This window comes from Limanda limanda, chromosome 1 (assembly GCF_963576545.1).
Source record: "Limanda limanda chromosome 1, fLimLim1.1, whole genome shotgun sequence".
NCBI classification, from domain to species: domain Eukaryota; kingdom Metazoa; phylum Chordata; class Actinopteri; order Pleuronectiformes; family Pleuronectidae; genus Limanda; species Limanda limanda.
Genome location: NC_083636.1, coordinates 21,564,833 through 21,579,089, shown reverse-complemented (window position 1 = coordinate 21,579,089; position 14,257 = coordinate 21,564,833). Strand labels below are relative to the sequence as shown.

Sequence of the window (14,257 nt, the reverse complement as noted above, 5' to 3'; positions counted from 1 at the left end):
ATCAGCCTCTGTTTTCTACGGATCAGAGAGAACGACTGGAGAAACTATCGAAAGGTTAAAAGAAAAGACGTCTCAGGCAGAATCTTCTTATCGGCTCCTTGTCATTAGGGATGCACCGATCCGCTTTTTTCACCTCCGATACCGATACCGATATCTGAGGTTTAGTATCGGCCGATACCGATCCGATACCGATATAGAAAAACAGCGCGAAATTATGGTAACAAACCCGAAGTTTCATTGGGGGGAAAAGACTGGGATCATGAGACATGACTTAAACATTTCTTTCCTATTTTTTTAAAAACAAATAAACAAATATAAATGTACTGAATTACTTATTTATTTAATAATTGTGCACCAGAAAAACAATCTTAATCATAAAAATATAGTGTGACTGGTTCAGTCAGTGCAATTAGAGATTCAAAATACAATGTACAACAAAATAAATAATAAAATAATAAAGGAGCTGAAATTGAGAAAACAATAGCTTTACTAGCTTGGTTGGTAGACTTTCAAAATAAATAGCAATCAGCTCTTTATATAGTTTAGTGCAAATGGGAATTAAACATCCATTACAAAAGCATCAAAACAATAGCTGCTCTAGCTTGGTAAAACAACAGCCTCGACTTGTGGCTGAAAACCCTGAGCAGGCGGCGCTGGGGGTCGTCTCCCTCTGCTAGCTAGCCAGCTAGCTCGCACAGCAAGAGAGCCGCTCCCTCCGTTAAAAATAGTCTGAGTCCAAATGTTACTCGTCGGTGCTCGGACCCGTGTGCCCCTCGTCTGTCTCTGTCTGTGGCTCGGTCCCGTTCACCATGCCCGTGCTTTAATCCCGGTTAGCTGACTTTGTAGCTAGCAGACGGCGGTGCTACCACTCTCACGTGAAATTTTTGTAAGTGCTTTATGAGGTTTGTCGTATTATAACTAGACGTTTTAGTACTGCCCCTCGGTACATTCACTTTACAGATGTTGCACGTAGCCGTGGAGGTTGTTGGCTGAGGTAATGTGTAATAGCTCCAGATAGCCTAACATTTCGCTCGCTCTATTTTGTAAACACTGTAGGCTCCGCACGGCGTGTTGCTTGCGTATGACGTTACTCACAGCGCACAGCATAGAATTACACTGAATAGATCAGCCGATATGGATCAGCCCATTGTCACCGATACCCAATCCAGAAATTTCATCAATATCGGTACCGATAGCGATACAAATATCGGATCGGTGCATCCCAACTTGTCATCACACGTCTCACAAACACCATCGGAATCTTATTTTCTTCCTTTGTCATCATTTAATCGCTGAAAACACGTCTCGCTGCAGGAGGTGTTTGTCCTCCGTGGCATCTACTTCTATTTCTGACAATGAAGGCAAACAAACGTCCTTCAAAGAATAATTGATGCCACTTGAGAAAGAATTTATTCCTCTTTTCATTCTGTCCCACGTCTTAAAGCACATCTCGATATAACGAGCAGCTCCCCCGACCCCTTCAATTATCCTTGTAGCGGTAAACAGTTTGAACAGCGGCGATCTGAAGACTTAAAAAGTCCTTTTGTTGTGTCTCGTCACTCTGGAAGTTAGAGTTGCATCATGGGAAGATGAGTTCACAACAAGATGACGAGAAGAGGATCAAAGAGCAGCAGAAGTAATTCATATGACATATTTCTTCAGAAATCCTCTGGACAGTGTAAACAAAGGTCACCGACGCGACGCCAGCGACAGAACGACTTCTAAAAATAACACTTCCAACAGCCCAGGCGGCTAATGAGCCTGATCAGGTCATTTATTACATTAAACGCAGAGTTTCCAGGTGTGTTATTATGATACTTTGGTTTAAAGGTCGTCTCTGCTCGGCCGTAAAAGGTTTTTCAGCTTTTATCGCTGCAGGGAAATCAAGGCCTCTGATTGGCCCGGGCTGGCAGCAGGCCAATCAGCTGGACCCCCGGGCGATCTGATGGTCCCTGTCCTCTGAGTCTCCTCTACACACACACACACACACACACACACACACCCACACACACACACACACACACATACACCAAACACACACACACACTCATCACTCAGATATAGATTTTCCACAGACAGATTTAAAGTTTGTGTCGGAACCGGCAGCTCAACATCTTCAGCATCACCTCGATTTGCATGTGTGTGTTTTTGTGTGTGTGTGTGTGTGTGTTGTTAGAACTGATAAATGATGTTCACGGCCAGGAAACTGTTCCTGTTGTTATTCTTCAGTTAAGTGACAGACTTGCTCAAACCAAATGTTTATGTACATTTGTTTTTGGCAGACCTGCAGTTTCCAGTTCTTTAAACTGGTCTGTAACTGACAGAGGAAGTTACAGACACATTTAAACTGGTCAGTCGGTGGAGTGTGGATCCAGATTCTCTCCAGAATCACCGTCTTTACCACATTTATAAAACCAGTAGGGTCTTGGTAATGTCTTAGAAGTGAGTGATGGGAAACAAGGTGTCGTCTGTTGGGCCAAGTTTCTGTCACTAATTCAAATTAGTTGTGTTGTGTGACAAGTAGGGCTGCAACTAACGACTATGCTGATAGTCGATTAGTCACTGATTATTGAAACGATTAATCGACTAATCGGATTATGAATGACACAAATTCTCAATTGCTATTATTTAGCAAGCAGCTTTTAAATTTAGCTTGAGGTTGTTCAAGGCATGTGATGACTGAAAATAAAGACAATAAAGATTGATACTTCATTAACAAAAATGTCTTTTAATAAACTTTGCTGCATATAAGGGTACTGTTGCCACAAAAGCAAAGAAAAATCAAGTTTTTGTCCATTTAAAACCAAGGACAGGCAAAGTGTTAATAAAAAATATTAATTTAAATTTAAGTTTCCCTTTTTACTGTGAACCAAGAGCTGGTACTTACAATAAATTAAAATTCAAGTATCCATTTTTCGTGTTAACAAAAAAGGACAGGGAAAATAACATTAATAAAAACATCAACAAACGAAACTACAGTCTTCTTCAGGTGCGCGACTGCGCGCGGCAGCGGACGCCGATATAGGTCCATGTTTTGTCGCTATTGCACATGCGCGACTTTCAGAGATAGGAAGGGAGCGAGATGGCTCACTCCTCAGCTACTTCCATCAGCACCTCCGGTAAAACGACGTTTAGTTCCGCTGCGCGGCACGAGAAACACGCGCTATGACGTAACCAACGAATCATCGACTAGTAAATTCGTCGGCGACTATTTTGGTCATCGATTTTTGTCGACGACGTCGACTAATCGTTGCACCCCTAGTGACAAGAGGAAGAGAAAAGCATGTAAATGACAAGAGCTGCTCTGGGAATTGAGCAGAATTAAAACCCTGTAAACAGATACAGAGCTGAATGAAGATATGACACAATGACCTAATTAATATCATAATTACTGTTTTACATCCCCACTGACTTTCAGCAAGATTTAGTTGTGTTACATGTGCTCATTGTGCGTTGTGTGTAAATCCCGAAGTGCAGATGTGGTTGTAATTATTGGACATAAACATATTTTCATAAACTTGCATATTAACCTTGGGAAGCTCAGGTGTCCACATAATTATGTCCTCGTCGGTTGAAGTCATCTCGGCTGAACTCTTCCAGTTTGAATGATCTTCTCTTTAACTTTATATTTTAAGCTTCACTCGTGAAAACAGCTGAATCATCAGCGTACTGTTTATCCTGCGAGGCTCCTTCATATTATGGGGTGTAATGAACAGCGTGGCCTCCAGCAGCACTCGCTGCGGCTGTTTGTTATTTGTGAGCCGTCGGTTTGGTCTCACGGCTGCGGAGAAGTTTTTAACATTCACCGTGTCTCCTCCGTCTCTCTTCTTGTGTCTGCTGAATATTGAGCAGCTCTTATCTCCACGAGGGAAAGATAATTGGTGGACAAGTGGAGCTCAACCGCAGAGAGAGGGGGGGGTGAAACTGAGACAAATGCTGGAGTGTGAATGATACTGGAACTGAGAGAAGTCGTGTGGCCGTGTGGTTTCATCTGCGACGTGGTGAGGACGCACGCGAACGAACCCTCGGGTCCTGGAAGGAGAAGCTGTGAGAGGTGGGAGAATACCTCAGTGAAATCACAGAGGAAAACCAGCAAAGTGACTTTTAGCCTAAAACTTTCACGTCACCAAACAAAGTCTTTGTTTCGCGAACGAACCCTCGGGTCCTGGAAGGAGAAGCTGTGAGAGGTGGGAGAATACCTCAGTGAAATCACAGAGGAAAACCAGCAAAGTGACTTTTAGCCTAAAACTTTCACGTCTCCAAACAAAGTCTTTTATCATCTTTTTTAAGTCTTTGTCAGTCAGGACATTAACTCCCACAAGAACAGCAGCTGCCCCCCCCCCCCCTCTGCCTCCTCCTCGCCTTTGTTGCCAATTAATTTTCTGCTGATCAACTCATCTATTAATTAACCGTCACTTCAGCTCTGCTTTCATGCTTCTCTCCAGACAAGTCCAACAGAACCTTGAGGTGAGGGGGACAGATTGTGGTTGAATATTTTAAAACTCTGCGACCTGACTTTTTACTTCTTTGGCTTAAATATGTGTCCGAAAACAAACCCGAAAGGCGGATGTGAACCCGGTGTGTCCAACTCCTCTGGTCTGGATTCCATTCTCCCTGATCGCCTCAGCAACACAAGTTGTCTCGCTCCCTCGTCTGCCAGTTACAATTCAGTTTCCTCCAACATCCATATTTGTTCAAGTCGCTCTGTTGGATTTGTTTCCTCTTGTTTGTAATTAGCTGCTTGAACAGAGGTTGTAAAAAGACGCTGACAAATGTTTAAATTTTAGATCCAAGTCTAGTTTGTAAACTGACCGAGATCCAACCTAAACTCATCAGTCAGGTTTCTGTCTAACTGCTAGCACACACACACACACACACACACTTGATCAAATCTTGCAGCACAGCAGCCACTCATGAAACCAGCCCGTCTGTCGTTGGGATTCGGAAGCAATTACAGTCGCCATCCGGCCGCGGTGACAGCGGCGTGTTCATCAGGATTCAGCCACGTTTCATACAAGCAACAGAAAGATGTGGTGCTGTTATTTTTGCCTGATGCTGCCAATTAAACTGCCAACACAGTTGTTTTTGTGCGTGTATTTGTGTGTGTGTGTGTGTGTGTGTGTGTGTGTGTAACTGACGTTCACTCCTCGGCTGAAGGAAGCTGCAGTTTCTGTTCCACCAGCTCCTCCTCATGGTCAGTGAGGCGGTGCAGCCTCCGGCGAGTCGGCTAAATGACCCGAGATGAAACCCTCCTGACTTACAGCTGCGAGCGGCTTCTGCTACTTTTCAGTTTGTGCTGTCGACCTGCAGTGAAGCTGCAATATTTCTGCCAAAGTGCAAAACCTGTGGGTGTTTGAGGCTTTACTGGTATATTTTTTGGGGAATTAGATGTTTTGTGATTTAGCTGAAAACTAGAGCTCATGTTTCTGTCGAGGCTCAACACTCACTTTGAATTTAATCAGTTCCACACGCTCAGATATCACTCCACTAAAATGTTAAATATGAGTATTTCAAATGTATTTATCAGTTTGGTTGTTTTCTGTGGTACTGCTGAAAAACTAACCAATCAACAAAGTAATTCAGCCAACTGACTAACTAACTCTCTATCTAACAAGCAAACCCAACCAGTACAACAACCAACCCTTAGTGTTTGAGGTTATTATTTGGGGACTTGGAAGAAACAGGTTGGAAAGAAAAGGTGAAAACTGAGGTATATTTCTTCTGTGTCAAACTCCATCACCTTCTGTTAAACCTTTGAACGGCCACAGCTCCAGTCTGTGACTTTCTATCAACGCTCCAAGAAGTTGGCAAACCTGAACAATTACTTTCTGAGACACAAGCAGCTTCTCCAGAACCATGAGAGCATGAGAGAGAGGACAGGAGGCTGAGTCTGAGTTCTGCAGGTCACCACGACTTCACCGTCACTGGTTTAGAGAAGAATTTCTGTTCGGCTCGCTCATGCATTATTTTTCTGCCGAGTCCAACTGAGCAAATTGCTGCAGCTGTTTTCCATCTGGCATTAAAAAAGAGAATATAAGTAATAAAGGAGAAGCTTCAGGCGCAGACAGAAAGCAGGTGGAACAGCAGAACAGCCACAGGAGACGGAGTGTGAAGTCAATATAATTCTGCTTCCATTCCGTGTGTGTGTCTGTGTGTGTCTGTGTGTGCAGTGTGTGTGTGTGAGAGACTAAACCTCCTGAAGGACTCATTTCACAGCAAAGTGAAACAATTCATTTGGTTTTAATTTAAATGTCTATTGAGTATAATGTCTCGTTTGCATATTCCACCTTAAACCAAACGCTCTCATTTGCATTTCCCCCTTAAGTTAAACCAATCGCACCACTTTCCCTCAGCTGGCCAATCAGTTCTGCTCTCTGAGCCGCAGCCATGTGGGTAATGAGCTGTCAGCCAATCACATGCAGCCTTAAGAACCGGAGCTGGATGGGGATTGGACGGCAGCGTTGGACCTGGCGTGTCACAGCTCTGTTTCCATGGTGACTTACGTATTTTATAATGCATTAGCTGAGCTGCCAGTCGTCTTCTGTCTGTCACGCTCCGCCTCCTCCTGGCTGTGATTAGTTAACCATGTCGTATACGCTCGCTTAAATTAGCTTGAGCCAATCAGAGGGCTGGAGCAGCTCAGTGACACACACACACAGGCTGACTTTAGGAGGCTCTGTACAAATGTAACATTTAAAGAGAAACTAAAACAAAATCCCTTCAATGTTCATCTGTAGATTATTTACCGATACGTGACGATGACAAAACAAAGCTAACGACACAGAATCCTGTATTTATACGATGACCTCGTTCTGTCGCACAACTTCACGTTAAACAGACACGTCTCTTTAAAGCAAACTTTTCTCTTTTTACTATGATTTCTGGGCCTCAGACGGCGTGTGAAGCGTCTGATGAGCGAGCGGCTGGTCGGGGACTCGCTGGTCGGGGACTCGCGGCGGCAGAGGACACTTTGTCTCTGACCTCCAGACACTGAGCGATGACTCGTCTGACAGATCGGCTCTGAGCAGCAGCTCCTCACGGACGATGTGACGATAACAGGTCGTCTCACACCGGGTCGGCTCCCCCCCAGCCAACCCAGTCTCATCAGGAAATGTTCAGTGGGAACGTTGGTCCACTTGGACAAACGTTTCCATCTCACAATCTGGCCTATCAGATTGTGAGATGGAAACGTTTGGTCCGCCCATTGTTTTGCATTGACGTGTTTTCACATCACGTGACTCCCGAGTTCCCGTCTACGGAAAGGAAAACATGGCGGACAGTCCTTGTTTTTTCAGATAAAAATATGATTTTGTAACTTAGTCTGGGCATAAAAATACATTCTGACACCATTTCTAGCGAGAAATGTGGTCATTGCTTCCACAGTCTTCAGCCAGTTCGTGCTTATGATATATATTTTAATAGTTATCACAAATTTTTTTTTCGTTGCTATGATGGTTGCTATGGACGCTGCCATGCCGAGAACCACGTCGTAGCGTGCTGTTTAAATCACCGTCCCTGCGTGGTGTCGTTCAGTGCTCGTGAATGTTATTCATGTTAAATAATATTAATATTTGAGGCTAGATTACACCTCTAATGCGAAGGATCTTGCGAGTCTGTTCAGAGGCGGACATGAGTGTGACACCGGACCGAGTCCGCCACCGGAAATAACGTGTGGCTGTCAACATCCGCTCCCTTTAACTAGAAGCTGCGTCATACACACGGAGCATTTGGGAGACCACGATGTCGTCTTCCTTCTGTCAGGTAAGTAGTTTATTGTTTTTAAAGATCGTTACGATCTAGGTTCACAGTCCGAGTGCTGAGACAGCGGATGCGGAGTCCGTCGATACCCACAATGGATGCTTTTCTTCAGCTAATATGCCATTGTTAGCCACATGCTTCAGCCCACGGTAGCATGTGATTACCTGGGAGGTGAAAACATGGTTATTCAAACCAGTTCAAGATGCTTAGCTCATCATTGAGGGACGCTACAATATAAATATAAACATGAATTTGATTTATGAATGCTTTAGATTAATAAGGAGCGTATTTCTCTACCAATACTTCACAATAACAGATCAATTTGGTTTAATGTATAGAATGTAATATGACAATAATGTTTTCATGTTATGGAGTTGCGATTCATTTTATAAAACAATTCCTATGTTCTGTTTTTTAATCAAGGAGGATCCAAGTGAAGCTACAGGAGTATGATGAAGAGCAAGAAGGGCAGCCTGGAGAGAAAGAGGAGCCGGGTTGAGCCCACTACTCTCATCCACGTACCACGAGGAAGATGAGGGAGAGAAATTATCCTACCATTAAAGAGGTACTTTTAAGTTACATACCAGAAACACCATTTTATATAATGTGCCAAATATACATTTTTATTAAATCCCCAAAGTACGCTGGCTGAAATACAAGTTAATATCACACTGAAAGAGTTTTGATCAATCATGCTTCCCTGCTGTGGTTGTTCAACTGGGAAAACAACTTTTTCCACAGGAAGGCAAGTAAATTTAAGGAATGCTTGTGCAAAGTTTTCCTCTGTTATGTATAATGATGACCCCCATCAGACATTATGTTAGCAATATTTACACCTTTTCATTTATACTGTTTATTTCTGTCTACATGTGTGAATTTGCCTTCATTAGTTTCAGAAAAGAGCGATCATGTATCGGTCAGTGGGCGGCAGCCCAAGACTCCGCAAACTAGTCTTTAAGCAAAGTAGACGAAGGCATTGAGGTTGCGGCCTGCCATCATTATTATTTTGCTTAAGGGACTGAATATGTTTCATGCAGAAATATTAGCATTTCCCTTATATCTACCAAAACTGCTTGTTTCACAGACTGCAGTTTTGTTTTGATCCGATGTGGTGTGCAAATACCAACTGTATCTGCAATGGGTTGTTGGGCATTAATATTTGTAACTCTAATTTTGTTTTGACAGACTGTGCAAAGAATGTTGAGAACATCACCACTCTACAGGAATACACAGTCCAGTAATGTGTGTCAGAAGTTCAGTAGTGAACGACAGGTACTGTGGAAAAATGTGTGTCATTGTTGTACAATGTCCTTTGACTCTGTTTACACAAGGTCAACACAAAAAGGTTTGATTGTAAACTGATATTGGTATGAATTCATGTTATACTCCTCTTCACAAGAAACAAACAATTTACAAAAAAAACCACTAGAATTACCGCACTGCGTTGTATGACTCCGCTAACCAGTGCAGTGTCCGTCTACATATTTCTACATATTTTCTCTCATATAAATGTCACTGTAACCTCTTGACAACTGAAACCATAACATGAGGTCAGTGTGGCCTTGACCTTTTGACTTTAAGACAAATACACAGTTAGACAACCCGAAAACATGCAGTAATGCCTCCGGCGACTCGCTATTACAGAGGCATTAAAATGTTAAGTGTAGTAGACTGGATTTTATTGGTGTTACATTGGACATCTTGTATTGGTACACAAAAAATATATTTGGTTTCACATTTTAGATGGCATAAGCAGAGACATCAACTCAGGAAATGGATTTCTGCAGAAAATTAAGCCTTGTATGTGTGTATATATACATACAAACGCACTTTTAAAACGTTTTGTTTTTTATCATATATTCTCAGGTAGTACTGACGCATTTACGGAGATGGGACATGAGGGCCTTGTCTGCGTGCCCAAGAGAAGATTCCACAGAGTTCAAGCTGAGCAGGCTGCAGCAGGTTTGGAGGAATCCTCCTCTGAAGAGGAAACATGGCGAGGTTCTTCTCCACTGATGAAGAAATGTGAGTGCTGTGATTAGGTCAAATCTGCTAAAATGCTACTGTGGCTCCTGGGCCCTGCTATTAGCTTGGTGTATGGTAGCTGTTAGCTTTAGCATATTTATTTTTTAGGGGCCTGTCTGACGTTTATGTTTTAAAAAAAAAATCAGAGGGAACCATCTTCATAATTTAACACTATGGTTTCTTTGTGTCCTTCAGATCTTCTCAAGAGAAGCTGCCTCAGCTCCACGGTCCCTCCTGCAGCCTCCACTCCTGATGCTAACCCCCGGTCTCCATCACACCATCCGGGCAGACCTGGAGTCACAGAACTTTGTCCAGAGCTGCCGTCTGAGAATTGTTGATCATATAATTTTCAGCAGATGCCTGAATGTAATGTTTGTGCACAATAAATGACATTGATCATAACATATTGGTATTTCCTTGCAGTCATACACCATGATATTGGCAGATAAGATGTTGATTACATTAAAGCAGTGAATGCTCTGCTTTAAGCAACATAAACACACAATGATCCAATGGATTTGAAGTAGAATGGGCACGTTACATTCTGTAGAGAGTAACTCAGTAACGGAAGTCAGAAAATAACTTTATCTGAGGTTCAGTCAGTTATAGTCACAGCAAAGCACACAGGTCTTGTTGTCTAAGTGGCAACCATATCATATTGTTTAAGATGTGTAACATCAAACTTGTGTATCAGGGCTAAATACATCCAGTCATAAGTAAGTTCACCCTCTTGTTAACACTAAAAGTAGGTGACCCAGATGTTTCACAATGCAATCTGATAAGGTCTTATGAGAAAAATTCTTAACATTAAAGAAATGAACACAGAGGATAGCAATAGATGTTTCACTTTAAATCAGTAGCTGGTAATCGGCAGACTGACTTATTCAAACACATTAATACTACAATGAATGAGGCAGGTGCTTCCTATCAGAAATCAACTATATCGTCACATTAGGTTTCTCTTGAGCTCATGGAAATGACCTTCACCTTCCACTTACTGTCACCTGAACCATACTGTTGTTTCTGTATCTACAATGACTTAGGAAAACATATACTAGAGGGCAATGTATAAACAATAATACATCTTATTTATATAGAGCTTTTCAAGAAGTTCAAGTACTTCACTGAGGGACAGCTAATACAAACAATATATATATCTTAAATCCATGAGATGGGACAGCCTCTCACTTGGATGTAAACCAATTTTAGAACACATTTGCTTATACTGGAGATCTTTTAAATTAATGTCCCAGAAATAATTTCTGATAGCAAACCCCTGCCTCATTCATTGTAGTATTAATGTGTTTGAATAAGTCAGTCTGCCGATTACCAGCTACTGATTTAAAGTGAAACATCTATTGCTATCCTCTGTGTTCATTTCTTTAATGTTAAGAATTTTTCTCATAAGACCTTATCAGATTGCATTGTGAAACATCTGGGTCACCTACTTTTAGTGTTAACAAGAGGGTGAACTTACTTATGACTGGATGTATTTAGCCCTGATACACAAGTTTGATGTTACACATCTTAAACAATATGATATGGTTGCCACTTAGACAACAAGACCTGTGTGCTTTGCTGTGACTATAACTGACTGAACCTCAGATAAAGTTATTTTCTGACTTCCGTTACTGAGTTACTCTCTACAGAATGTAACGTGCCCATTCTACTTCAAATCCATTGGATCATTGTGTGTTTATGTTGCTTAAAGCAGAGCATTCACTGCTTTAATGTAATCAACATCTTATCTGCCAATATCATGGTGTATGACTGCAAGGAAATACCAATATGTTATGATCAATGTCATTTATTGTGCACAAACATTACATTCAGGCATCTGCTGAAAATTATATGATCAACAATTCTCAGACGGCAGCTCTGGACAAAGTTCTGTGACTCCAGGTCTGCCCGGATGGTGTGATGGAGACCGGGGGTTAGCATCAGGAGTGGAGGCTGCAGGAGGGACCGTGGAGCTGAGGCAGCTTCTCTTGAGAAGATCTGAAGGACACAAAGAAACCATAGTGTTAAATTATGAAGATGGTTCCCTCTGATTTTTTTTTTAAAACATAAACGTCAGACAGGCCCCTAAAAAATAAATATGCTAAAGCTAACAGCTACCATACACCAAGCTAATAGCAGGGCCCAGGAGCCACAGTAGCATTTTAGCAGATTTGACCTAATCACAGCACTCACATTTCTTCATCAGTGGAGAAGAACCTCGCCATGTTTCCTCTTCAGAGGAGGATTCCTCCAAACCTGCTGCAGCCTGCTCAGCTTGAACTCTGTGGAATCTTCTCTTGGGCACGCAGACAAGGCCCTCATGTCCCATCTCCGTAAATGCGTCAGTACTACCTGAGAATATATGATAAAAAACAAAACGTTTTAAAAGTGCGTTTGTATGTATATATACACACATACAAGGCTTAATTTTCTGCAGAAATCCATTTCCTGAGTTGATGTCTCTGCTTATGCCATCTAAAATGTGAAACCAAATATATTTTTTGTGTACCAATACAAGATGTCCAATGTAACACCAATAAAATCCAGTCTACTACACTTAACATTTTAATGCCTCTGTAATAGCGAGTCGCCGGAGGCATTACTGCATGTTTTCGGGTTGTCTAACTGTGTATTTGTCTTAAAGTCAAAAGGTCAAGGCCACACTGACCTCATGTTATGGTTTCAGTTGTCAAGAGGTTACAGTGACATTTATATGAGAGAAAATATGTAGAAATATGTAGACGGACACTGCACTGGTTAGCGGAGTCATACAACGCAGTGCGGTAATTCTAGTGGTTTTTTTTGTAAATTGTTTGTTTCTTGTGAAGAGGAGTATAACATGAATTCATACCAATATCAGTTTACAATCAAACCTTTTTGTGTTGACCTTGTGTAAACAGAGTCAAAGGACATTGTACAACAATGACACACATTTTTCCACAGTACCTGTCGTTCACTACTGAACTTCTGACACACATTACTGGACTGTGTATTCCTGTAGAGTGGTGATGTTCTCAACATTCTTTGCACAGTCTGTCAAAACAAAATTAGAGTTACAAATATTAATGCCCAACAACCCATTGCAGATACAGTTGGTATTTGCACACCACATCGGATCAAAACAAAACTGCAGTCTGTGAAACAAGCAGTTTTGGTAGATATAAGGGAAATGCTAATATTTCTGCATGAAACATATTCAGTCCCTTAAGCAAAATAATAATGATGGCAGGCCGCAACCTCAATGCCTTCGTCTACTTTGCTTAAAGACTAGTTTGCGGAGTCTTGGGCTGCCGCCCACTGACCGATACATGATCGCTCTTTTCTGAAACTAATGAAGGCAAATTCACACATGTAGACAGAAATAAACAGTATAAATGAAAAGGTGTAAATATTGCTAACATAATGTCTGATGGGGGTCATCATTATACATAACAGAGGAAAACTTTGCACAAGCATTCCTTAAATTTACTTGCCTTCCTGTGGAAAAAGTTGTTTTCCCAGTTGAACAACCACAGCAGGGAAGCATGATTGATCAAAACTCTTTCAGTGTGATATTAACTTGTATTTCGGCCAGCGTACTTTGGGGATTTAATAAAAATGTATATTTGGCACATTATATAAAATGGTGTTTCTGGTATGTAACTTAAAAGTACCTCTTTAATGGTAGGATAATTTCTCTCCCTCATCTTCCTCGTGGTACGTGGATGAGAGTAGTGGGCTCAACCCGGCTCCTCTTTCTCTCCAGGCTGCCCTTCTTGCTCTTCATCATACTCCTGTAGCTTCACTTGGATCCTCCTTGATTAAAAAACAGAACATAGGAATTGTTTTATAAAATGAATCGCAACTCCATAACATGAAAACATTATTGTCATATTACATTCTATACATTAAACCAAATTGATCTGTTATTGTGAAGTATTGGTAGAGAAATACGCTCCTTATTAATCTAAAGCATTCATAAATCAAATTCATGTTTATATTTATATTGTAGCGTCCCTCAATGATGAGCTAAGCATCTTGAACTGGTTTGAATAACCATGTTTTCACCTCCCAGGTAATCACATGCTACCGTGGGCTGAAGCATGTGGCTAACAATGGCATATTAGCTGAAGAAAAGCATCCATTGTGGGTATCGACGGACTCCGCATCCGCTGTCTCAGCACTCGGACTGTGAACCTAGATCGTAACGATCTTTAAAAACAATAAACTACTTACCTGACAGAAGGAAGACGACATTGTGGTCTCCCAAATGCTCCGTGTGTATGACGCAGCTTCTAGTTAAAGGGAGCGGATGTTGACAGCCACACGTTATTTCCGGTGGCGGACTCGGTCCGGTGTCACACTCATGTCCGCCTCTGAACAGACTCGCAAGATCCTTCGCATTAGAGGTGTAATCTAGCCTCAAATATTAATATTATTTAACATGAATAACATTCACGAGCACTGAACGACACCACGCAGGGACGGTGATTTA

At 41.7% G+C, this 14,257-nt stretch overlaps 1 protein-coding gene and 2 long non-coding RNA genes across 3 annotated transcripts in view; 2 read left to right on the top strand and 1 right to left on the bottom strand.

The window, feature by feature from the left end:
• Window positions 1–14,257, top strand: part of LOC133011659 (thyrotropin-releasing hormone-degrading ectoenzyme-like) — a 120,523-nt gene that overhangs the window by 53,643 nt on the left and 52,623 nt on the right. The gene's annotated exons all lie outside the window — the stretch shown is intronic.
• LOC133005090 (uncharacterized) lies at window positions 7,684–10,185 on the top strand. Its single transcript, XR_009678353.1, has 5 exons — window positions 7,684–7,761; window positions 8,182–8,323; window positions 8,944–9,030; window positions 9,625–9,783; window positions 9,979–10,185. It is a non-coding gene; the product is annotated as an uncharacterized LOC133005090 (long non-coding RNA).
• Window positions 11,575–14,034, bottom strand: LOC133005640 (uncharacterized). Its single transcript, XR_009678381.1, has 5 exons — window positions 13,999–14,034; window positions 13,437–13,578; window positions 12,730–12,816; window positions 11,977–12,135; window positions 11,575–11,781 (listed from the first exon to the last, which is right to left on the bottom strand). It is a non-coding gene; the product is annotated as an uncharacterized LOC133005640 (long non-coding RNA).